The sequence below is a fragment of the Tamandua tetradactyla genome, chromosome X, assembly GCF_023851605.1.
Source record: "Tamandua tetradactyla isolate mTamTet1 chromosome X, mTamTet1.pri, whole genome shotgun sequence".
Classification (NCBI taxonomy): domain Eukaryota; kingdom Metazoa; phylum Chordata; class Mammalia; order Pilosa; family Myrmecophagidae; genus Tamandua; species Tamandua tetradactyla.
This window is the reverse complement of record NC_135353.1, coordinates 75347928-75372648: the sequence shown is the minus strand read 5'-3', so window position 1 is coordinate 75372648 and position 24721 is coordinate 75347928. Positions and strand designations below refer to the sequence as shown.

At 35.6% G+C, this 24721-nt stretch overlaps 1 pseudogene; it reads left to right on the top strand.

Annotated features, from left to right (window-relative positions):
• The first annotated feature begins 744 nt into the window (after positions 1-744).
• The window catches only part of LOC143671892 (BRCA2 and CDKN1A-interacting protein-like), a 28543-nt pseudogene continuing 4566 nt past the window's right edge, over positions 745-24721 (top strand).

Below are 24721 nucleotides of genomic sequence, written 5' to 3'. Positions count from 1 at the left end.
AAGCATCTTTTCCTTTGGTATCCCACGGAGGCTGAAGTTTAAAAATATAGATATTATTGTCCTTTACCCTGTTTTCTGATTTATTTCAGTTCTAACCAGGTCCATTACACACATATCTCAAATTATAGGCTGATCTATTTTTCAGCTTCTTTTTTTTTTTCTTTTTCAGCTTCTTTTCCATCTGCTATATGGAGTAGTGCTGACTTTCAGAGTTTCAGTGCTCTAATTCTGAGTCTCAGGTATGCTGCAGATACCTGATGATCCAAGGAACTACCAGGTTATAACCAAAGAACCCAGCACCTCAGAATTTAGAAATGGCAGTTAAAATTTAGGAATAGGTGTGACTTTTGTAGGAGCTTACAATCTAGAAACCTTTACAATGGGCCTTATTTGAAAATTCTGGACTCCTTAATTATTGATTGCCCAATGTCTGCCCATTTTCTATCACCTGATAACCTGTGCACTCAAATTTAATTCTCAGAATTTGATCATTATAGTTAGTTTATATTAGTGAAATTAGACATTATTTGTCCAATTTTATGGCTTACTTCATTCAATATAATGTTGTCAAGATTAATTCTCCTAGTTGCATGCCACATGACTTCATTCTTCCTGCAGCTGCTTATTATTTCATCATATGTATACACCATGTTTCACCCTTCCATTCATCAGTTGATATATTTTTTTCAACAGTCCAATAGAATATAATAGCTGTTTTTGAAAAAGAGTCTGTGTGTTAGCAAAATGAAGGAGGCAGTGAGTTTGAAACACCAAGAGGTGCCTCCAGGTGGAGGCTGCCTCACTTTGTCAGAGGGTCTGATGGAAAAAATAATCAGTCAATTTGATTTGTTGCTCAAAGGGGTAAGTATAGATGCCTCTTTATAGTACCCTAAAGTTACTAGCACTTACGAATATATGGCTCTTTCCAATCAGATAATCCCCTCTGAAACAAACAGAAAGTGAAGTAAAAACACAACACATCAGTTTCTACAATACATGCAGATGTAGAAGCAAGAACAACAGTACATTAACAGAATGCAAAGGACCCTGCTTACGAGGTCACAATATCTTTGTTCTACTATGAACCAAATAAAAAGCCCAATAGTTGATTCCCAGTATCCTCTCCCTCAATGGAACCAGATAGAATGGGCACTAGACGTCTGAATCCAATGGTCATCAAAATTTTAATCACTCCCAATCCTAAACTTCACCGGCATTACATACTTATTTAGGTGCATATGACCCTTGGTTTCCCTTGGGAACAAGGCTCATCCCTAATCACCTTTATCCTTAAATCAGCTGAGATCAGTGTCAAAAGGTAGAGAGAGAACAAGAGGCCAAATAAGGAAAGAGAGGCTCCATACCAGTAAAAAAGGCACATTATTGTTTGGTTATGAAAGACCCAGTGGTTGCTCCTGGCTTAACTAAGTGACTTTCTAAAGCTTTAGATTCACACAAAGTTTTATACCTTTATTGTTGATACCTTTCATTTCAGCTCTGAGAACTACTTGAGTCTGCTGCTACAGCCAATTGGCCCTTAGGCTGGAGTGATGAGGCTGGCTGTTCCATTGGCATGATAAACTCCCTTCCTCTTCTTCCAGGTAGAGAAAAGAAATAACCAGAACAACATTTGGATAGCTCATTTCAGTTCTACCTCCCACCACTCAGCCTCTAAGCATTTAGCAACATCAGGACAGTGAGGGCCCTTTATTCTTTGGTCCCCATTATTTGCACAAGAGCATGAGCTACTGGATCCCAGAGAAACATTTCATATCATTAACCTGTCCTGAAAGGCTGTATTAGTTTGTCATGCCACTATAGCAAATACCACACAATGGGTTGGTTTAAATAATGGGGATTTATTGGCCATGGTTTTGAAGCTAAAAGAAGTCCTAAACCAAGGTGTCAGCAAGGTGATGCTTTCCCCCTAAATTCTGTAACATTATGATACTGGCTCTCTGACAATCCTTGGGATTCCTTGGTTTGCATCTCTGCTCTGTCTCACAAGGCAATGCCCTCTCCTTTCTCTTACAGATTCCATTGACTTTTTTGCTTCCCACAGTAGCCTTCTCTGACTCTGGCTAAGAGTTTCTTTCTCATTATGAAGCTTCCAGTAATCTGTATTAAGACCCAATTTAAGACATTTGGGCTGTTCCATAATTTACAATAACATCTTCAAGAAGTACTATTTACAATGGGTTCATAACCTCAAGAATGTGAATTAAGATTAAGAATGTCTAAACTGGGTTACATAATTCAATCTACCAAAAAGGTTGCCGTCATTTCCCTCACAGAAAGCCATGTCTCTGTCAGAATTGGCAATATTGAAATTTACCTGAACATTTTGATCTGTAAAACAGCATAGGTTAAGAACTCCCCCCCCCCCTTTTGTGTTACTGATCAAAACATCCTTAACTTACCCTTGGCTTGAATAAATTTAGATGTGGTTCATCCTCACTGTAGGTCCCTGACCTTGTCCAAACTAACCCTCACAGAATCTAGTTAGAACATGTTCCACCAGGCCTTAACAGTAAACTCAAGAAATAACTCCACATGATTGACTCACCCCATTGCTTGTCCTCCCCTTAATGTCCTCTAACTCACCCCAGTCCTTAAAAACCCTCCTGTCCTCAGCTTTAGTGAAATTGAGTTCAGACTTTGGTCTGGTCTTTCTCCCCTGTTGTGCCAGTTTTCTGGCCTCTCTTCTATTGCAATAGACTTACGGTTTTTCTCTCTTATCTATTACATATAGCTTTGAATGAAGTCATCCTTGCCTGTTTAACACTGTCCAGGGCAACTTTTTTGTGACTGCATTTATCCTCAACTTAAAAATCTATTGAGAACAATGAAGGGTCTGAGATTTTAATTTACTTGCTAACTAACAAGTTAACCTGCTACAGTTTCAGGGATACTAACAGAAAACATGAGATTCCTGGGTCAGTGACAAAAGATTTTATTACTCATGGCACATCAGAAAGCATGAGCTTCATATTTGTTTATAATCCCCTTACCCCCAAGTCCCACAAGGGCAAAACAGAGCTGCTCGGTTGGATGCTGTGCACACAGTGGATTTTGTAACACCTGAAGAATACTGAGATCAAGGAACAAGGATGTTTTAAAATGGGCTATAAAAAATAGTTTGAAATGTGCCTAAGGAAGACATTATCTTTATTATACCGCACAATGAAAAAAATCTTCCCTCTATTCTGGAGAGAGACACTTATACAATCTTCCAAAGTTGTCTGCAGACAGTTAATTTCCTATTCACAGAAACATGAGAAATCCATGGAAAATTATCTCTCAGCAATTGTATGCATTGTAATAAGACAATATACAAAGTCATAATGTTAATTAATAAAGCCTCAGAGCAACATGTATAGTATGATCTCATATGTATAAAGAAAAATGTTGTTTGTGATGCACTCCTCTATATTTTTCCAGTTAGTTTAAATCTTAAACAACAAGAGTTCTTGTAGGTGTTATTTATATAATAATAAATACATTCTCAGTATAAATGGAATCAAGTGGAGAAACTATAAAATATTATTATTTTTAAAGTGTATACGTGTTTTTCATACAAGTTATTATTAATATTATATTAATTAAGTCATTCGATATGTCTAGTTGTTCAAATGGTTCCCGTGTAATTTACAAAAGGAGGTGGTCTTTTGTTGAAAAAGCTTGGAAAATTTTCTTCCTTTCTAGAAAATCAGAGTTAGAGTTTCAAACAATGGAAAATTTATAATACAATATTGTTTTTAAGGGAAATTTCTTAACTTTTTTGAAGCAGAGAGAAGTCTATGTTTTCTTGATGGAGAAACAAAGTGTATTTCTGTTTAAGTGTGTGCATGTGCCCAACACATACTTTATATAAATGTCTCTATATGTGTGTGTGAATATATATATACAAACATGTAGACAATTTTAGTTGTGAATTTGTACATATATTTATGTATACACCCAGAGATGGTGCTATTTTTTACACTTTTTGTCTTTCTGTCTCCACTTTCTTCTATATGAAAAATGTGAATGGACTTTAATAAATCTGATATCTGTGGAAAATCACATCAAAGGCCCATTTTTTCCCACAAATTCATTGATTAATCAAGTATTTATTCAGTGCTTAAAATGTGCTAAGTACTCTTCTAAGTGTGGACATACAGTGGTTAACAAACCAATGTACCATCATAGATCTTACATTCTAGTGGCAGAAAAACAATAACAAACAAATATATGCTATAATGTGCTTCACAGAATAAAAGTAGAGTAAGGAAATAGATTTCTATAGGTATATTTCTCTAGGTAGAATAGTAACAGATAAGCCCTGTGGGGAACTGACATTTGAGTAAAAACATTAAAGAAATGAAGGAGCAAGCTTTGCAAAGGTGGTGTAGAGAAAAGGCAGTCACAAAAGTGACATCTTGAACTGAAATTTTCACTGTTGTTAACTGTGAAAAACCACAAGGGTTTTAAATGCTCATTTGGTCTTATACTGTAGAAACAGGAATATCAACTCAATAATGATGTCTCCAAAATAAGATTGACAGTGTTAGAAAAATATTATGATAAAATAATATAATAAAATATAAGAACAGGGTTATGTTGAACCATGATAATTTGAAAGACAATGAATTTATAGCAAGTTAGTTGCATCTTCAAGTGTTACCCACTGTTTATGAATTTTTATAATGAAGTACTTCATTTTGACTGCTACAAAGAATAGTAGATAGTGTAATAAAAACCCATCTATGTACCAATCAATTTTATCAATTTTTAACATTTTATTTGTTTAATATGTTAATTTAAATAAATAAAATACAGTTGAAGACTCCTGTATATCTTTTCTCCTGAATGTATTTCCCTTATCTCCTTCTCTGGATATTATCACTATCATGCATTCTCTGTTCAGGTGCAAGAGGAAGAATGTATCAGGAACTTCTTATAAGCATTTTCAGTTCCTCTTGGCCTCATCTGTCTCTTATTTCTGTTACTGTTGTGGATACCTTTGTTGTGCCAGATCTGACAAGTTTTATACAGATCCGATTCAACAGCACCTTACTTTAGGCCCACACTATGTACTTTCTGTTCCCAGCCCAAGGTTTCACTATTGCTGAAGTGGCCAGGAGACATTGCAAGAACCCGTTCAGGTCTTATACATGTATAACCTGCAAATGTGAAGGAGTAAATACTAGTGTGAAGGGGCCAAACATTGAATATCAGGGATGGAAGCTACTGTACTAATACAATCCCTTTTCTCCCCCTAAACAGTCAGTCCTGAGACATGCTCAGATGGTCCTGGGAGTAAAGCAACAAGTAGCCTGTAGGGATCACCAACTTGATAACGTATCATTGTGTTGGATCTACTAACCCTCCTGTTTTTTTATGTTGTCACTACCCCTCCTTCCTGATATCACACACCCCAATAAACTACTAACACATAAACTTGACTCATACTTTATTTTCTGGAAAACTCGGGGTAAGAGAGTTGACTTTTGATGTACCAGAGCTTTTAATTTTAATATAGTCAGTTTGTACTTCTTTTCCTTGGTGGTTTGACTTTTGCAAGAAGTTTAAGAAATCATAACTTAAAGACATGTATATTTTCTTCTATATTTATATGTAAATGTTTGGCGTGAAGTACGAATCGACCTTTTTTCTCCATGTGTAATCAGCTTTTAGTAACTTTTACTAAATGAATAATCCATTCTTTCCAATTTTTGTTGTGAAAATTCTCAAATTTACAGAGAAGTTGAGTAAATAGCATCATATTCAAAATAACTACTCCCTATTAATACATTGCTATGCTTCTTTCATCTGTATTATCATTATGCATAAATATTTTTCTATTTATTTATTTATTAAAAAATTAAGAACTAACAAGCAAAAATATTAACATAGCATTCTGTTCTACATATATAACCAGTAATTCTCAATTCTCAATATCATCACATTGTTGCATATTCATCATTTCTTAGAATGTTTGCATTAATTCAGAAAAATAAATAAAAAGACAACAGAAAAAGAAATAAAATGATAACAGAGAAAAGAAAAAGATTATACATACCATACCCCTTACCCCTCGCTTTCATCTATCACTAGCATTTCAAACTAAATTTATTTTAACATTTATTCCCCCTATTATTTATTTTTATTCCATATGTTCTACTCATCTGTTGACATGGTAGATAAAAGCAGCATTATACATAAGGTTTTCACAATCACACAGTCACATTGTGAAAGCTATATCATTATTCAATCATCATCAAGAAACACAGCTACTGGAACACAGCTCTACATTTTCAGGCAGTTCCCTCCAGCCTCTCCACTACATCTTGAATAACAAGATGATATCTACTTAATGCATAAGAATAACCTCCAGGACAATCTCTCAACTCTGTTTGGAATCTCTCAGCCATTGACACTTTGTCTCATTTCACTCTTTCCCCTTTTGGTTGAGAAGTTTTTCTCAATCCCTTGATGCTGAGTCTCAGCTCATTCTAGGATTTCTTTCCCACATTGCCAGGAAGGTCCAAACCCCTGGGAGTCATGCCCCACGTAAAGAAGGGGAGGGCAGAGAGTTTGCTTGCTGTGTTGGCTGAGAGAGAGAGGCCACATCTGAGCAACAAAAGAGGTTCTCCTGGGGGTGACTCTTAGGCCTAAATTTTAAGTAGACTTGACCTATCCTTTGTGGGGTTAAGTTTCATATGAACAAACCCCAAGACTGGGGGCTCAGCCTATAGCTTTGGTTGCCCACACTGCTTGTGAGAATATCAAGAATTCAACTTGGGGAAGTTGAATTTCTCCCCATTTTCACATCCCCCGAAGGGGACTTTGCAAATACTTTTCCACTCACTGATCAAATCACTCTGGGATTCATCAGGGCATCACTCTGGACAAACCAGCAAAATCTCATGTCGTACCCAAGATTATAAGTACTTATGGTGTTCAATCAAGATATCTACATAAGTTATATTAAGAAATACACTAGTCAAAATTTTGTACCAAATAAATATTTTTTGCTTTAGTCTCACACATAAGGTGAAATTTTAAAATATTAATTACCATCTGTTTTCAGCACCCTGCAGTAATGACATTCCTTTGTTCTTTCTCATGCACAAACATTTTCAAAATTTGTACATTTAGTCACTATTATTTTACACGTTAGGCATTCCTAGCTTATATCATGTCAATCTTTATTATCTATCTTTCTTTCTGATTTCATTTATGCCCCCAGACCTCCTCCCTCTATCATTCTCACATGTAGCTTCATTCAGTGTTTTAACATAATTTTATTACAGTTAGGTAGCATTGTCCTGTCCATTTCTGAGTTTTTATATTCAGCCCTGTTGTACATCTTTTATAACTACTTTAGAAAACAGGGTCCAATCATGGTTAATGTACTTTATACCTTTGATTCTAGAACAACTCTGTGTTAGTTTGAAAAGATGTACGTACCCTACCCAGAAAAGCCATGTTTTAATCCTAATTCCACTTTGTAAATGTGGTTGTTTCTTCTAATTCTTATTCAGTACTGTATGTTTGAAACTTTAATTAGATCATTTCCCTGGAGGTGTGACTCAATCAAGAGTGGTTGTTAAACTGGATTAGGTGGAGAAGTGTCTCCATCCATTCTAGGTGGTTTTTGATTACTCTTCTGGAATCCTATAAAAGAGGAAACATTTTGGAAAAAGCAAGAGATTCTGAGAGAGCAGAATGACATAGCCACAAGAAGCAGAGAGTCCATCAGCCAGCGACTTTGGAGATGAAGAAAGAAAATGCCTATTGGGGAGCTTCATGAAGCAGGAAGCTAAGAGAGAAAGCTTGCAGATGATGCTGTGTTCACTACATGCCTTTCCAGATGAGAGATAAGCCCTGACAGTATTTGCCTTCATTTGGAAGAGAAACCCTGAACTTTATTGGCCTTATTGAACCAAGGTGTCTTTCCCTGGATGCCTTAGATTGGAGATTTCTATAGACTTGTTTTAATTGGGACATTTTCTCAGCCTTGGAACTGTAAACTAGCAACTTATTAATTTCCCCTGTTAAAAAGCCAATCTATTTATGGTATATTGCATTCCAGCAGCTAGCAAACTAGAACAAACTCTCTCACCTTTTTCCTTTATATAACAATAACTTTATAAAAATATCCTGCCAGATGTCATGTGGAATACCACCATTCTGGATTTGTCTTATTTATTCTGTAACTAATAAAGTATCAGTGACTGAGAGAGTTCAAATAGAGTCAAGAGACTACTCTGGAGGTCACTCTTATGCAAGTTTCAGTTAGACATTGCTACCTATCATAACTGGCCAAACTCCAACCAAAGCCATTCCAGCCAATCTTAAAGAACACATAGGGCAATATAGAAGATTCTTCAAAGGTTCCATGCACTAAGGTAACTTTCCAGAAACCTACAACCTCCAGATGGGTCTCTGGTCCAGATAAGTCCTGAAACCTAGAGGGCTCAGCCTCTCCAGAACATCAGCTAGTTCCATCTCTCTACCCCATATTATGATAGCCCTTCAACATGAAAAGTTAAAATGGCCACTGTCCAAATACTCCTAAAGAGAGGAATAGAAAGATCAAAGGTGATGGTGGAGTTATACAGAGAAGGTGGGTTTAACAAAGGAGTATGATTGCTGAATCATTCAATTGATATTTCTTTTAGTCTCCAATAAAAGTAGAAGTAAAAACCAAAAATATTGGTATTGTATCCCATACCAAACTCTGAAATCTGTTCTATGACTAATTGTTGTGCTGTGCTTTGAAATTTATTGCTTTTTTTGTTTATATGTTATTTTTCACAAAAAAGAAAAAAATCAATTGTGATGATAAAAAATATATTCCTTCTAGTTTTCAATGTTCTGGAGCAGCTAGAAGGAAAAATCTGAGATGATGTAATGGTAGCCCAACACAGACTCTGGGATCTGTCCTGTAACTCCTTGTTGAAGAGGGTCTTGAAAATTACTGCTTTTCTCTTTCTTTGCTTTGTATATATGTTATATTATACAATAAGAAAAGTTAAAAAAAATCCTGTCAGATGTCATGTAGAATACCTCTATTCTGGATTTACTTAATAGATTCTTTATTTTGTTGTTTAACTTTGTCTTCTATCCCTTCTATTTCCTTTAAATTGAAGTTAGTTAAATATAAAAGCTTGATCTGAATCAGGTTAATTTTTTTTTAAAAACTAGGGATCAGCTATTGTCCTGTATTAGTTGTACATTATTTCCCTGTGCTTCTACAAATATCACTATATCTTTATCTTGCTAAATAATCTGTACAACTGTATACATTGTAATGTATAGAATTTAAAATTGTATACACATTTCATTGCCTTTTAATTTTTTTCTCAAGCTTGCTTTTTAAATGGAATATTATATTTATGAAATTCAGCTATATTTCTTCATAAAATCTTTGACTTATAAAATTTACCTGTTGTATAAGATTCCATTATATAAGCCACTAATAAATGGAATGAAAATTTTGGGATAATAGTGTATTGAACTGTAGCATGTGATGAAATTGGCTATTATCTTTCACTCCAAGAAGAAGATCCAAAGAGAAAGATGTGAGAATTCTGTTAAAGTCTTATTCTCACTTATTGTCTTCGAACAGATGTTTCGCATCAAGTATGCAAAGATAAGAATACATAGGGATTTCCTTCTCCAAAGATCAAATCCATTTCCCCCTCACTCTTCTATGTAACAGCATTTTCTCATAGATTGCAACAGTGGAATCCTTATATTCATAATCAGTTCCATGATAGTCTTCATCTTGGGGATTCAATTTATAAAACCAAATATTGAAGACAAAACCATTTCTCTGGGAAAATCAGAATTATCTTTATGTATATATTTTTATTTAATCAATGCTGCACATCCCAACATTTATCTGTGGATCACCCTTTAATCACAATTGCTACTTGTAAAGTATTTGGGTGAGACAAAATCTAAAATATTTAAAAGAGACAGAAAAATGTGTACATTAGTGACCTGCTGATGCATAACAAATTATGCCTAAATTTAAAGATCTTAAAAAAACAAATATTTATAGCTTTGATGGGTCAGGAATCCTGACATGGATTATATGGTTCTTCCATCTCAGTCTCTCACAAGGCTGAAGTTAAGGTGTCAGTAAGGGCTGTGAACTCATCTGAAACTTTGACTTAAAAGGATCCACTTTTAACTCATTCATGTAATGGTTGACAAGGCTTAGTTCTTACAGGATTTTGACTGAGGGCTTCATTTCTTCACTGACTGTAAGTCAGAGAACACCTTAAATTCCTTGCCATTTGGGCCTCACCATATAGAAGATCACAACATGGAAGCTGGCTTCATAAAACGAAGCAAGCAAAAGAGCCAGAGAGAAAGGATGAATAAGAAACAAGCTGTAGTTTTTAAACCAAATATCAGACTTGTCATTCCATTACTTTTGCAGTATTCCATGTATTTGAATCAAGACGCTGGGTCCAGCATACTTTTAAGAGGAAGAGATTACACAAAGACATAAAAGCCAAGAAAGTTGGGGGTCATTTAGAAGGTGCCTACTACAACATCCCATGGTAAGCAAATAAGTTTGTTATTTTCAATCTGTATTTCTAAAGCCTTGACCAGTAAAGCCCATCTTTAGGTAGTTAAAAACACTAACATTCATAAATAATAATGTTTAGAAAATTGATAAAATGCAGAAAAGCAGAAAAAGTCACCTAAATAATCTTATTACACAGAAATAATTACTGTTCCTTTCATGTATTTATGTCCAGTACTTTTTCTATACAGTGTTTTTTTAAATCCATGAAGATATTTTATATTAAATCACATATTTTGCCTTTTTTCACTTATCATTATAGCATAAGCAACCTTTGCCTCACACAGTTGCACATATCTTTAGACGTGCACAGAAGCAGTAGCCAGGATCCCTCCTACCCCCTACCAGGGACACAGACTATAAGATCTCTCATAGCAGTGAAACAGATCCTTAACTACATCCAGACACAGAGACGCAAGCCCACAGGGGACCATAGTAAGACTGAAGCCACAGAGAGGGCAGAACACGAAAGGACAGTAAGGAGGAATTTCCAAAATGGAGGATTAAGGAAGGAACCACAAACTGTTCCCTAAAAGCAGCAAATACCCAGGCAGAAAACGCCAAATCAATTGTTTTGGGACCTGGGTGTAGGGGAGGGCATTTCAAAGCCCAGGTCAGTGAGGGCACAAAGTGAGAGAATGTGGACAGAGACTGTATTCCGAACCTTGGATCCTGGTGCCCACTCCCCACATTTGAGAACAAGCGGGATTCCCAATCTTTACTTGGGACATAGGTGCAGACTGGAGCAGCTAGGGGAATTCTCCAACTCAAAGTGGTGGATACAACCCCACACTGAGCCAGATTTTGGTTGGTGAACTGAGTGCCCAGGAACCCTGGCATTTCATCCCTGCCTATGTCAGACACTGCTGGGGATTCTGCAAGTAAACAGCTTCCGAGGAAGGTTAAGTCACTGAACAGCACCATCTGCTATGCTAACTGGAAAGTATAGGGGAAGTACAGAGCTTCTCAGAGCCTCTACAGACCCTATCCCAGGCTCAAAGGAGTTGGTTTACATTCCCTGCATGGGAACCTGGCCTGTTTTGGCTAAGAAATATGGATAACCTAACTGTCAAAAGCAATGTCCTAAAGCAAAATCATGTCTTTCTGGCTGGAAAAGGCAGAGCACTTCTGGGCCAGTTGCTGCCTGGGGAAATTGAATCTCTCAGTCTTTCAGCCTGAGGTCTTTCCATAAGGGAGCTTGGAAATTTGCAGGTACCTTGTGCCCACAGATGGGGTCTCAGCTAACATGTGCAGTCAGTAGCTTCCAGTGCATATGGAGACCTATGCACAGCCTAGTGGGCTGCCACATATAGGGAGAGGTGGGGTTGTGGGGAAGAAGTGGTCCAAGTGCACCATCTTCTGGGAAGACAGGGAAAGTGCAGCCTGGCAAACTGCTGCCCGGCCCCTAACAGCCTTCTGAAAAGGATTGCACCTCTTGTGTGATGCCCAAGCCCTAGTTTGGCTGGAATTTCTGACAAACCAAGTGCCAAAGAATCCAGTGGAAACCCAGGCAACTACAGAATCTTAGCTGAGTGAGGGAAATCAACTTTCAAAATAACCTTATCAAGATAATCAAATGCCAAGAAACCAGCAAAAATAAAATCACAAAGTACGTGAAGAAGCAAGAAGATATGAACAAGCCAAATGACCAAATTAAAAAGCTGGAGAAGACACAGAATTTGGAACAACTAATTAAAGATATTCATACAAATTTCCTAAATAACTTCAATGAGTTGGTTAAAGACATAAAGGATGTCAAGAAGACACTAGAAGAGCAGAAATAAGAATTAAAAAAAATAAATAGAAAAGTGTCAAATCTTATGGAAATGAAAGATACTGTAGACTAAATTAAACACAGCATATTTTAAGAGGCAGAAAAAAGAATAAGTGAACTAGAAGACAGAACAATTGCATTTGAATGCACAAAAAAAAGGTGAAAAAGATGGAAACATTTGAATTGGATCTCAAAGAAATGATTGACAACATAAACACACAAATATAATAATCATTGGTGCCTCAGAAAGAGAAGAGAAGAATAAGGGCTAAGAAGATTATTTGAGGAGATAATTTCTGAACACTTCTCAACTCTTATAAAAGACACAAATATGCAAATGAAAGAAGCCCCAAATAGAATAAATCCAAATAGTCTTACTCTAAGAAACATGTTAGTCATATCTGCAAATGCTGAAGTAAAAGAAAGAGTCCTGAAAGCAGAAAAAGAAAAGTGATTCACTACATACAAGGGGAGTCACATAAGACAAAGCACTGATTACTCATAGAGTACCATGGATGCAGCAAGGCAGTGATATGAATATTTGAGATTCTGAAAGAAAAAAAAAATGACAGCCACGAATACTGCATCCTTCAAAGCGGTATTTCAAAAGTGAGGAAGTGTTTAACATTTTCACAGATAAACAAATGTTGAGAGAATTAGTTATCAAGAGACCTGTCCTATAAGAAATATTAAAGGGAGTTCTGTCAGCTGAAAAAAAAGACAGAGGACAGAGTTTGGAAGAAGGCATAGAATTGAAGAGTATCAGTAAGGGTATCTTAAGGGATAAAAAGAAAAAAAATGGGTCTGACAAGTAAAAACCAAAGGACAGATGGTTGAATCAAGAACTGCCTTTACAGTAATAACTTTAAATGTTATAGATTAAACTCCCCAATTAAAAGATAAAGTTTGGAAGAATGGATTAGAACATATGATCCATCTGTATGCTGTTTACAAGAGACTCATCTTAGACCCAAAGATACAAATAGGTTGAAAGTTAAAGGATAGAAGAAGTTATTCTATGCAAATAGTAACCCAAAGAAAGCTTGGTTAGTTATACTAGTAGACAAAATTAGACTGCAAATGTAAAGATGTCATAAGAGACAAAGAAGGGTACTATAGGTTAATAAAAGAAAAAATAACAATCATAAATGTTTATGCACCCAATCAAGGAGCTTTAGATTACATGAGAGAAACACTGGCAAAATTGAAGGGAGCAATAAATGTTTCTACAATAATAGTGGAGATGTTGCCACATTACTCATTTCTAAAGGTAGAACAGCCAGATAGAGGAACAGAAAAGAAATAGAGAAGTTAAACCATATGATAAATGAATTAAACATTACAGACACAAACAGATAGAATACTGCAGCCCAGAACACCAGGATATACATTTTTTTCTAGTGCTCATGGAACATTCTCCAGGATAGAATCATACACTGGGGATCCAAAACAAGTCTTAATAATTTTTAAAAGATTGAAATTATTCAAAACACTTTCTCTGATCATAATGGAATGAAGCTAGAAATCAATAACCACTGAAGAACTGGTACTTTCACAAATATATGAAGGTTAAACAACGCACTCTTAAACAAAGAAGAAATAGCAAGGGAAATCAGTAAATATGTGGAGATGAATGTGAATGAGGATACAACATATAAAAATCTATGGGATGCAGTGAAGATGGTGCTCAGAGGGAAATGTATGGTACTAAACACCTACATTAAAAAGGAAGAAAGGGTGGGCCACAGTGGCTCAGCAAGCAGAGCTCTCACCTGCCATGCCAGAGACCCAGGGGCCTGCCCATGCAAAAAAAGAAAAAAAAAGAAAAAAAGGAAGAAAGAGCTAAAAGCAAAGACCTAATTGAACAACTAAAGAAACTAGAGAAAGAGCAGCACACTAGCCATAAAGCAAATAGAGGAAAAGAAATACCAAATGCTAAAGGGTAAATAAATGAACTGAAGAACAAAAATCAATAAGAAGAATCAATAGAACCAAAATTTGGTTCTTTGAGAAGATCAAGAAGATTGACAAACCCTTTGCTAGGCTGGCAAAATCAAAAAGTGAGAATATACAATAAATAAAATGAAAAACGACAGTGGGGTCATTAAAATTTAACCAAAAGAAATAAAAATAACTCAGAAGAAGATACTATGAACAGCTGTATGCCAACAAGCTAGACAACTTAGATGAAATGGATAATTTCCTAGAAACACACAACCTATATTGACTCGAGAAGAAAGAATACCTCAATGAAGCAATCCCAAAGTAAAGAGATTCAATCAATCATAAAAAAAAAAAAAAACAACAACTCACTATAAAGAGAAGCCCAGGCCAGATGGCCTCACAGGGAAATTTTATCAAAAATTCCATGGGCGGGCCGCGGTGGCTCAGCGGGCAAGAGTGCTTGCCTGCCATGCCGGAGGACCTCGGTTCGATTCCCGGCCCCAGCCCATGTAAAAAACAAAACAAACAAACAAAATGTAATAAAACAAGAAAATGTTTAAAGATGTTTCCCTTTCTTCCTCCCTTCCTTCCTTCCATCCTTCCTTCCTTCCTTCTCTCTGTCTTTCCTTCCCTTCCTCCCTCTCTCTAAAAAAAAAAAAAAAAAAAAAAAAAAAAAAAAAAAAAAATTCCAAGAACTAATACAATTATTGCTCAAATTGTTCCAAAAAATTTAAGTAAAGGGGACACTACTTAATGCATTCTATGAAGCAAACATCACTCTAATTCCAAAACCTGAAAAAAGATACTACAATAAAGGAAAATTATAGACCAATCACTCCAATGTATACAGATGCAAATATTCTCAACAAAATATTGCAAATTGAATCCAACAGCACATTAAAAGAATTATACACCACTATTAACTGGGGTTTATTCCAGGCATACAAGGATGATTCAACAAGAAAATTAATCGATGTAATACAACACATTAGCAAATTGAAATGGAAAGATTCCATGATCTTCTTGATTGACTTGGAAGAGACATGACAAAGTTCAGCATTTTTTCTTGATAAACATTTCAAAAGGTAAGAATCAAAGGAAACAACCTCCATATGATAAAGGACATTTATAAAAAACCCTCAGCCAGAATCATACTCAATGGTGAGAGATTGAAAGCCTTCCCCATATGATCTAGAATGAAACAAGGATGCCCACTGTCTCTACTGCTATTCAGCATTGTGTTAGAAGTTCTGACTAGAGCAATTAGGCAAGAAAAAGAAACAGAATGCATGCAAATGAGAAAGAAAGAAGTAAAATTCTCATTATTTGCAGATGATATGATCCTGTATTTGGAAAATCTTGAAAAAATATACAACAAAGCTACTTGAGCTAATAAACATGTTTGGCAAAGAGTTTGGATAAAAGATTAACATAGAAAAATCAGTAGTGTTTCTATACACTTATAATGACCTAACCAAGGAGGCAATGGAGAAGAAAATTCCAATCATGCTAGCAACTAAGAGAACCAAATATCTAGGAATAAACTTAACCAAGGAAGTAAAGGACATGTACATAGAATACTAAAAAACATTGCTAAAAGAAATTAAAGAAGACCTAAAAAGGTGGAAAGACATTCTGTGTTAATGAATAAGAAGGCTAAATGTCATTAAGATATCAATCCTACTCAAATTGATCTACAAATTCAATGCAATGTCAATCAAAATTCCAACAACTTGTTTTACAGACTTGGGAGAATTAGTTATTAAATTTATTGGGAAGGGAAAGTGGCCATGAATAGCCAAAAGCATCCTAAAAAGGAACAATGAAGTGAGAGAACTTAAACTTCCTGATTTTAAAGCTTATTATAAAGCCTCAGTGGTCAAGCCAGCATGGTATTGGCACAAAGATAGACATATAGGTCAATTGATCTGAACTGAGAGTTCCGAAATATACCCTCATATCTATGGACAATTGATTTTTGACAAGGCTCCAAACCCAACTGAATTGAGACAGAATATTCTCTTCAATAAATGGGGCTGAGAGAACTGAATATTCATAACCAAAGGAATGAAGAGGACCCCTATCTGACACCCTATACAAAAATTATTTCAAAGTAGATAAATGACCTAACTATAAGAGCCAGTACCATAAAACTTCTAAAAGAAAATATAGGGAAGCATCTTCAAGGCTTAGTGATAAGAGATTGCTTCAAAGCACAAGCAATGAAAGAATAAATAGATAAATGGGAATACCTCAAGACTGAAAACTACTGTGCTTCAAAGGAATTTGTCAAAAAGGTGAAGAGGCAGCCAATTTTCAGTGGTAGAGAATATTTGGTAACCACATATCTGATAAGGGCTTGAGGTCCAGTATATATAAAGAAATCCTACAATTGAACAAAAAAATGGCAAACAACCCAATTATAAAATGGACAAAAAATATGAATAGACATTTTTCCAAAGAGGAAATACAAATGGCTAAAAAGCACTTGAAAAGATGTTCATCTTCATTAGCTTTTAGGGAAATGCAAATCAAAAGCACAATGACCTATCATCTCATACCTACAAGAATGGCTTCTTTTAAGCAAACAGGAAGCTACAAATGTTAGAGAGGATATGGAGAAATCAAAACACTTTTTCACAGTGGCTTTTTTCACGATTGCCAAGAGATGGAAACAATCCAAGAGTCCATCAATAGATAACTGGATAAACACAATGTGGTATATACATATTCCATCATATGTATATATGATGGAATATGTATATGCCAGTAGTAAGAAGGAATTGCAGTACTGACACATATGCCAGTATGGATGAACCTTGAGAACATAGTCCTGAGTGAAATAAACCAGATACAAAAGCACAAATATTTTATTATTTCAATAACATGAACTAACTAGTACATGTAAACTCAGAGTCTTAAAATGTAGCATATAGGGTACCTCGAGATAGATAAAAGCTAAAAAGGGGGGAGCAGTTACCTAATATGTACAGAATTGTAATGAGGTTGAAATGAAATGTTTGGGAATGGATGGAGGTAATGGTAGCTCATTATTGGCATTATAAGTAATAGTGCTGCATTGTAGGTGAATTTGATTGATATTGATTGTTTAAAGACATAATGTCATGATTAACAATACAAATATAAATAAGCTCTTGCATGAATTATTACAAATGTATGACACTTGTACAAAGAGTTAATAGTAGAGTGTTATATGGAGGGGTGCAAGGGTACTTCAGTGGTAGAATTCTCATCTAACTTGCAGGAGACCTGGAATCCATTCCCAGGCCACACACTTCCCAAAACAAACAAACAAACAAATAAATTCAACAAATGCTGCAATGACAGGATAGTTACAGGGAAAAAGAATGAACTGTGACCCCTGCCATACAGCACACACACAAAAGTAATAATAATAAAGTGCTATATGAGGTAAAAGTACCTATTGCAAGATATAGGTTATATTTAACAGTAACATCTGAATATTCTTTCATCAACAGTAACAGGTGTACCACCCCAATACTAGGAGTCCATAATGGGGGTGGGGTATGTGATATGGGGTGTTTCGGGTTTTTTTCCTTTTTTAGTTAAGTCTGTTACTTTTCTCTTTGGAGCAATGAAAATTGTCGAAAATTCAGTGTGATGATTATCACACAACTAAGTGATGATACTGTGAGACATTGATTTTATACTTTGGATGGAATATATGGCATGTGAATATATCTCAGCAAATAGCTGCAGATTAAAAATACATTGACAGGGCGGGGCATGGTGGCTCAGTGGGCAGAGTTCTCATCTGCCATGTCGGAGACCTGGGTTCATTTCCTGGTGCCTGCCCATGCAAAGAAAAAAAAAGAAGGAAGTAAAAAAATATACTTTGACAGACATAGTAGGGACATGAATGGCATAACATTAAACTAAGAATGGCTGTATCTTGATGGTAAAATTACATAAATAACTATAATAATTTTTAAATATATACTCTAATTATATCATAAACTACTTAATAAACAGACTATTGTAATCCCACTTTCAATCTTGTTTTGAAATGTACATCTTCAAGAGTCAAAAGAATATAAAATGACTAATTTTTGGAAAAATTATATATTATTTCATATAACTTTTATTTCTGCATCTGAAAAAAATTAAAAACTAAAAATAAATGCCATTATAATCTTATAATAAGATAAATAATTAAATGTATCAGATGAAGTATGTTTTATGCCTCAGTTTTTTAGATAATCAAGTTCAAAATCTCTATTTGCTGATTTCATTATTTCTATATTTGTGTTTCATTTTGAATAAAATATAGAATGGTGTGGTAAACTGTATTTAATTCCCATCTGCTAATACAAATATCATACAGTGGCTTGGCTTGAAGAACAGAAATTAATAAGCTCATGCTTTTAAGGCTAGGAGAAGTCTAAAATCGAGGCATCAGCTAAATGATGCTTTCTCATCAGAGACTGTAGCATCCTGGGGATGGCTGAGGGTCATCCTGGGATCTGTTGCTTGACTTTCATATGATAATGTTGTCTTCTTCTCTTCCAGGTTCCCTTGACTTCCAGTTTCCTACTCTGCCCTGCGACTTTCTCTTCATAAAGTTTCCAGTAATAAGATTAAGGCCAAACCTCATTTAGTTGGACTTCATCTTACCTAAAAATAACATCTTCCAAAAGTCCTACTTACAATGACCTCACACCCACAGAAATGAATTAAGATTAAGAACATTTTTTTTCCTGGTGTACATAATTCAACCTACCACATAGGATTACATTGTTAAAAAAAAAAGCAAAACTATTGCTTTTAATAAGGCTATGCCTTAGTAAAGCTAGGAGAAAGAGAGAATGAGAAAATAAGAGAGAGAGATGAAAAGGAGAAAAAAAGGAGAGAGGGTGTGAGGGTGAGATGGAAAGACAGAGAAGGAAGGAGGGAGGGAAGTTGGAAGGAAGGAAGGATGGAAGGAAGGAATGAAAGGACTTCAACTAAACTCTTGAAGGGAAGACCTATTTCAGATATTGAGAATTATCACCTTTTGATGAGAGAGATAAAAGGATCATAAGGGGGTTCTTTATTTTAAAATAGAGGATTTCTGCTTCTCCTCATCTACCCACAAATAATTTTGTGAGAACTGGTACATTGATCAGGAATAAGTTACTTTTGACAGATGTCTGAGGCAAAGACTGGGACTGATACAGAAAAAATCAAACCAGTGCCAGGCAGTTTAGGCCTGGCTCTGGCTCTGGTTCTGAAAAACGCTTAAGAACAGGTGCATAACAATAGTCATTATGGTTCTTGCCCAACTCCATCAAAGTTCGTAAATATAGGATGGCAGAATGTAATGTAGAATAGAAGTGAAACTCAGAAGAACTCTTCTCTGACCACCGCTGTTGATGCTTCATATCTTTGCTCAATTGTCACATCCTCAGGGAAGTCTTCCCCAAGCTCACTATCAAATTCCACTATTATATGTTGTCATAGCATGATTTATCTCTTTTTTAGTACTTACAACATTTGCTAATTTGCTTGTATCATCATAATTTTTTATTACTATTTTTTACCTCTATTAGTCTGCAAGCTCCATGAGAGCAGGCATCTTGCACTTCCTTCCTATCCCTTTTTTCCTTCCTTTTTCACGGTTTTCCATTGTATTCATAGTACATGGTACAGTGCTTGTTACTGAGTAAGTGGTCAATAATATTTGTTCAGTGAATGAGTGACTTTGGATTCTATTTGAGCCCTCTCTATTATATTTCTAGAAATTTAAGAGAGGAAGTAAGCACAAGGAATTATGAACACAAAAGTAAGGAGCCCCAACCCCTACAATAATCATCCAGATTAAGTGAGCACACAGCTCTGTTGAAGATAATAATTGTGATTATAATTATCACAAGGGATTATCAGCCTGAGGAAGTTAAATCACTAGTGTTTTTTAAGAAGATTAGTTCCAAGTCTATGTTTTCCTGGTGGAGATACAGAATAGAGAATATATTCACTTCAGTTGAAGTGGAAATTTCATTCCCATCTCCCTCAGTAAAATACAACTTATTGTTGTCAGGTATGAAGCAACTACATTTTGAAGTTTCATCCAGATTTCTATCTACTCGATATTAAAGTATAGATACATTTCAGGAAGTGTGGATGGATCCAGATATTATTTGCACATATCCCAGATACATGATTGATGCATTCTTGACATATTTCAAAAACATTTATGAGAAAAGTATAGGTCCACTGAGAATTCTTAAACTCCTTCTTCTCCTTTGGTACAATATAATTTTTTTCCTGTGTGAACCCTTGATATTTTCTCTTGTTCCCTGGTCAAATTCATCTTTGAGTTGAACTTACCAATTATTTTGCAAATAGATTATTTTCCCCCAAAGAAAAAGGACAAGCCATTGACTATTTTCCTTTCTGATCATCAGGGATTTTTTTTCCTTTGAAAGAAAGCTTTGCTGGGAAAACAAGATTGCCAGAAAAAGTCTTCTTTGAGGAAAAAAAGGACGGACGAGAGGTTTTGAACTTTTATGTGAGGAACTAAATCAATATAAGATCAAATACAAGCAGGAGCCTTTTCCCCCCTGAAAACGAATGGATAAAAACCAATGCAATCTTTGCTCTCTTTCCCTGTTAACTTTTCCTAACTTGAGAAAAATAATGAAATGTGATTTGAGGCATTCATTATACCCATTTATTACATTTTTTGCCATTTTCTTAAGTGTGCTTATTTCACAGTTAAGTTTGTTTTTACCGCTTTTCCAGCTGAGCATTTAGAACCAAGCACAGGTATCTGAGTTTTCAAAACAATATAAAATTCATGTGATTCAGATATTTTATTTATTTATTTATTTATTTATTTATTTTAGGCATTTTATTTGACATCATAAGAACTGAACTTAGGAACATATGGTCTCATCCTTTCCTAACTAGATAACATTTTAGATGAAGACTCAGAATTTCCAAAGCAGAAGAAATAATTGATGAAATGCCTCTATTAATTTAAAACAGCTTTATTTTACAAGTACTATTCATATTTTATTACGTGTTAAAAAAAAAACTTCAAAATTTATTGTGAGCTTTTGCTTTTGTGCCAGTTTTCCATGTTCTGTGGAGCCTTTCTCAGGTTCACATAGTTTCATCAGCCTTTTTTTTTTGGCCCATTTTCCCTCACAGATAACAACCGCTTCTGATCAGAGCTTTACAAAACCCAGCTGATATATTTGTCTTATTTGTTCTTTCTGTCCAATATGCTAGTCAATTACATAGAGAATTAAAGGAGAGAGGAAGGGGTGGTAAATGGTAATTTAACTGAGCACAGTTCTAAATTTGTCTAATTTTTCTTAAACCAGCAATCTGACTATCAAATGACATAGCATAGCTCAAAATATTTGTCAAGTGAAGAGCATTTAAGTATACTTAAAATATCTTCATTCATCAAAAATGTTTTTGCCTTCCCAGTAATTCCACTGTTAAATGCCTGTGAAGGCAACTCATTAAGAAGCATCTTGATTTCAGATATGAGAATGAGACTCAAGTGATGTGCCCAAAGTGGATTTTTATCTGACCTCTTCCTTAAGGCTAATCTCCAGTTTACTATGTCTTATGCCATTTTTTGGCCTCTGGAGCTTGGAGACTGCTGTAGCAGGTAATATGCAAACTATTCTTCCATTTTACACGATGTCCAGGAAATAAAGTGATCACATTTCCCAAATCAAAATTGGGTCTCAGGATCTATTAAAAGTCATTTTGGTTTACTTCCAGGAAATATAGTTTTTATAGAAAAATATTGTAACCATATTTTTTATGAGATATAACAGCACTCATTTCAAATATTCTTAGAACATACAGACTGAATGAGCTTACTGTCAGTAACATGTTTTCTATTAATCTGCATTAAAAAGCATTCAATGAGCACATAATACTGCACAGATCACTTTGTCTGGGATATCCTATACAATGCTTACTAATCACATAGGACATTTTATAACTTCTACTCTGTTTTCAGTTTTATAAAGAATGTTCTCAGATAGAGGGATAAGTAATTAATACTTTCAAGCATTCATCAGTAAAAGCTGAGAGCTTGCCATGAGTGGTTTGATGCAGGAATTCTGAGTCTTTTTTTTACACATGAAAATAAATGAGACTTTGATAGGTTGAGAACAATGTCTTAGGTAACATTGCTACTTGCGTCGACAGATTTTGAAACCTGGTTTATTTGCCTTAAGAGCCTGAATAGTCCTTGCTACAATCCAATGTTCTCATAAAAAGCTTAGTGCAGAAAAATGAACTGTTTAGGATATAAGTAATGTTGTTGGATTTTATTAGATACCAACAGAAGACCTCAAGCAGGAGAGACAGAAAGAAATATTTAAAAAATGGGCCAAGAACAAAAGAAATTGAGAGTTAAGGGGGAAAAAGAGAAGAAAGAAGTGTATGTGGGAAGTTACCACTAAAAGTTGCTTCAAGGGCACCTAAAATAGCCACTAAACATATTTTGCAACATCTACAAGTCCTAGCTTTATGTGATACATTTTTCTTTCTCAAAAATGAGTACAACAGATGGACTAAATTTCTGATAGAGAAATCACCTCATTTTTTATACCATATCATGTATATATTTTGCATTTCAAAGAGACATTCAGAGATTGAAAAACACTGTACAGAATTGGGAAAACATACCTAAAAGCCATAAACATGTATCACCTAAGGCACTTAGTGACCTACCAGCAACCCTCTAAGAGAGACAGTTAATTTCTCACACCTGGACATATCTCTAGTGGAATGAACATTTCCCTCCAGTGGTGATGTGTTTGCACAGCTGATCTGAATGGCTGATGGAAAAAAATTTCCCTCTCCAGTTCTTCATGCTAAAATAAAGTGACTCACAAACACAGTGGCAGCCGTCCTCTTTTGGAAAGCAAGTCACACATTTTGGAAATCATTCCATTGATAAACTGACCTCCATAAGCTCCTACTGTAACTGGTGGACCATGGTGAGATTTTGGGTCTCCTGGATTTAATGTCACTTTTTGAGCTGGTGTCTAATAATCCCCAAAATACCTGATAATTTCCTCTCCCCAATGAACAGTTACACTGGTAAAATATGTAAGTCTCTTTGAGGAAGGCTGGGAGGAAGATTAATGGTATTAACTTTTAGCAGTGTAGGAGAGTCCTTCCTCAAGGGCACCCTGGCTTCCCCTCATTCAAGGGGCTCTGGGTCTGTAAACTGCCTCAATTCTGGGAATTGACTAAGGGGCCATGACTTTCTGTTTTTGTAATTCATGTTAGACTTTTATTTACCTGCTTTGGAACTCTATTGCTTATACAGATCAAATAAGAACTTAGTAGACTGCTCATCTGTTTTACTTCTAAGTGCTGCATTATCTATTAGCCAGTGTTACAGGTCTCTGTGAGTCAGACTATTTGGATTGCTGCTTTGAGTCTGCTGTCTATTTTGGTAGCTGCACCCACCTTGTCTTTGGCAATTAAGGGATTGCCTTGCTTTTGCCAACCGCAAATCTGATCACCCCCATTGTGTTTAAGGATACACACAATGATAGCAGTTACCACAATACTATCTTACCTACAGAGAAGAGACCACAGAGCTCTTCCGGGATGATGGAGGAAGTCTTGCAAATATATCTCACTATTCCAATTAAAGGTGTGTCCTCTGGACATTCCTGGCTGGGTGATTAGGTCTTACACGATAAATCTACTCTAACATTCCAATCTCTCTAAGTCTGTGGATCCCCTCATCTACATTATACCAGGAAAGTTCGGCATTTCAACTGCAGGCAATATAAGATGCCGTTTTGTCAATGCTTCAGCCAAGCACCCAAACAAACTGTTACAGCCCTTTCTAACTCCTCAAATTTCAACACTGAATTCAGAATCTTTGCTTACTCGGCCCATAACAATACATTCCACTTGACCCAACATTATATTCCTTTCACTAGTATCCCACCCACTTAATATACATTCCCATAATATTCTCCTGATTTCTGTGTGTATAAATAGGGAAAATCATGCAGTTCTTTTGGAGTGTAGCCCAACTCCTCATGGGTCACACTTTGTTCCTCACCTTTTGGGACCTATTGGGATTTCAGTCTAGTCATAGGTGTGGAAGAAAAGAGAGGTAGTGGGGGTGGGTCATGAGAAGATTTAGAAATATTTATTTTGCAAGCACAACACCTCAGGGCATTCCACTGCAATTTCATATGGTGAAACAGGATTAAATTCATCAGAAGTTAGAGGGCCTTTTCATCATGGGAAGTAGTTATAGGTTTATTAGGCACAGCAGGGTCAATCTCTTCATGTGGAGTTTGGATAGCTGTTTTCTTATGGAATAATGCATATTGGGTGGCTGATTTCTCAGAGCTGACCATTAAGATTTATCTGGCAAATAAAAAATA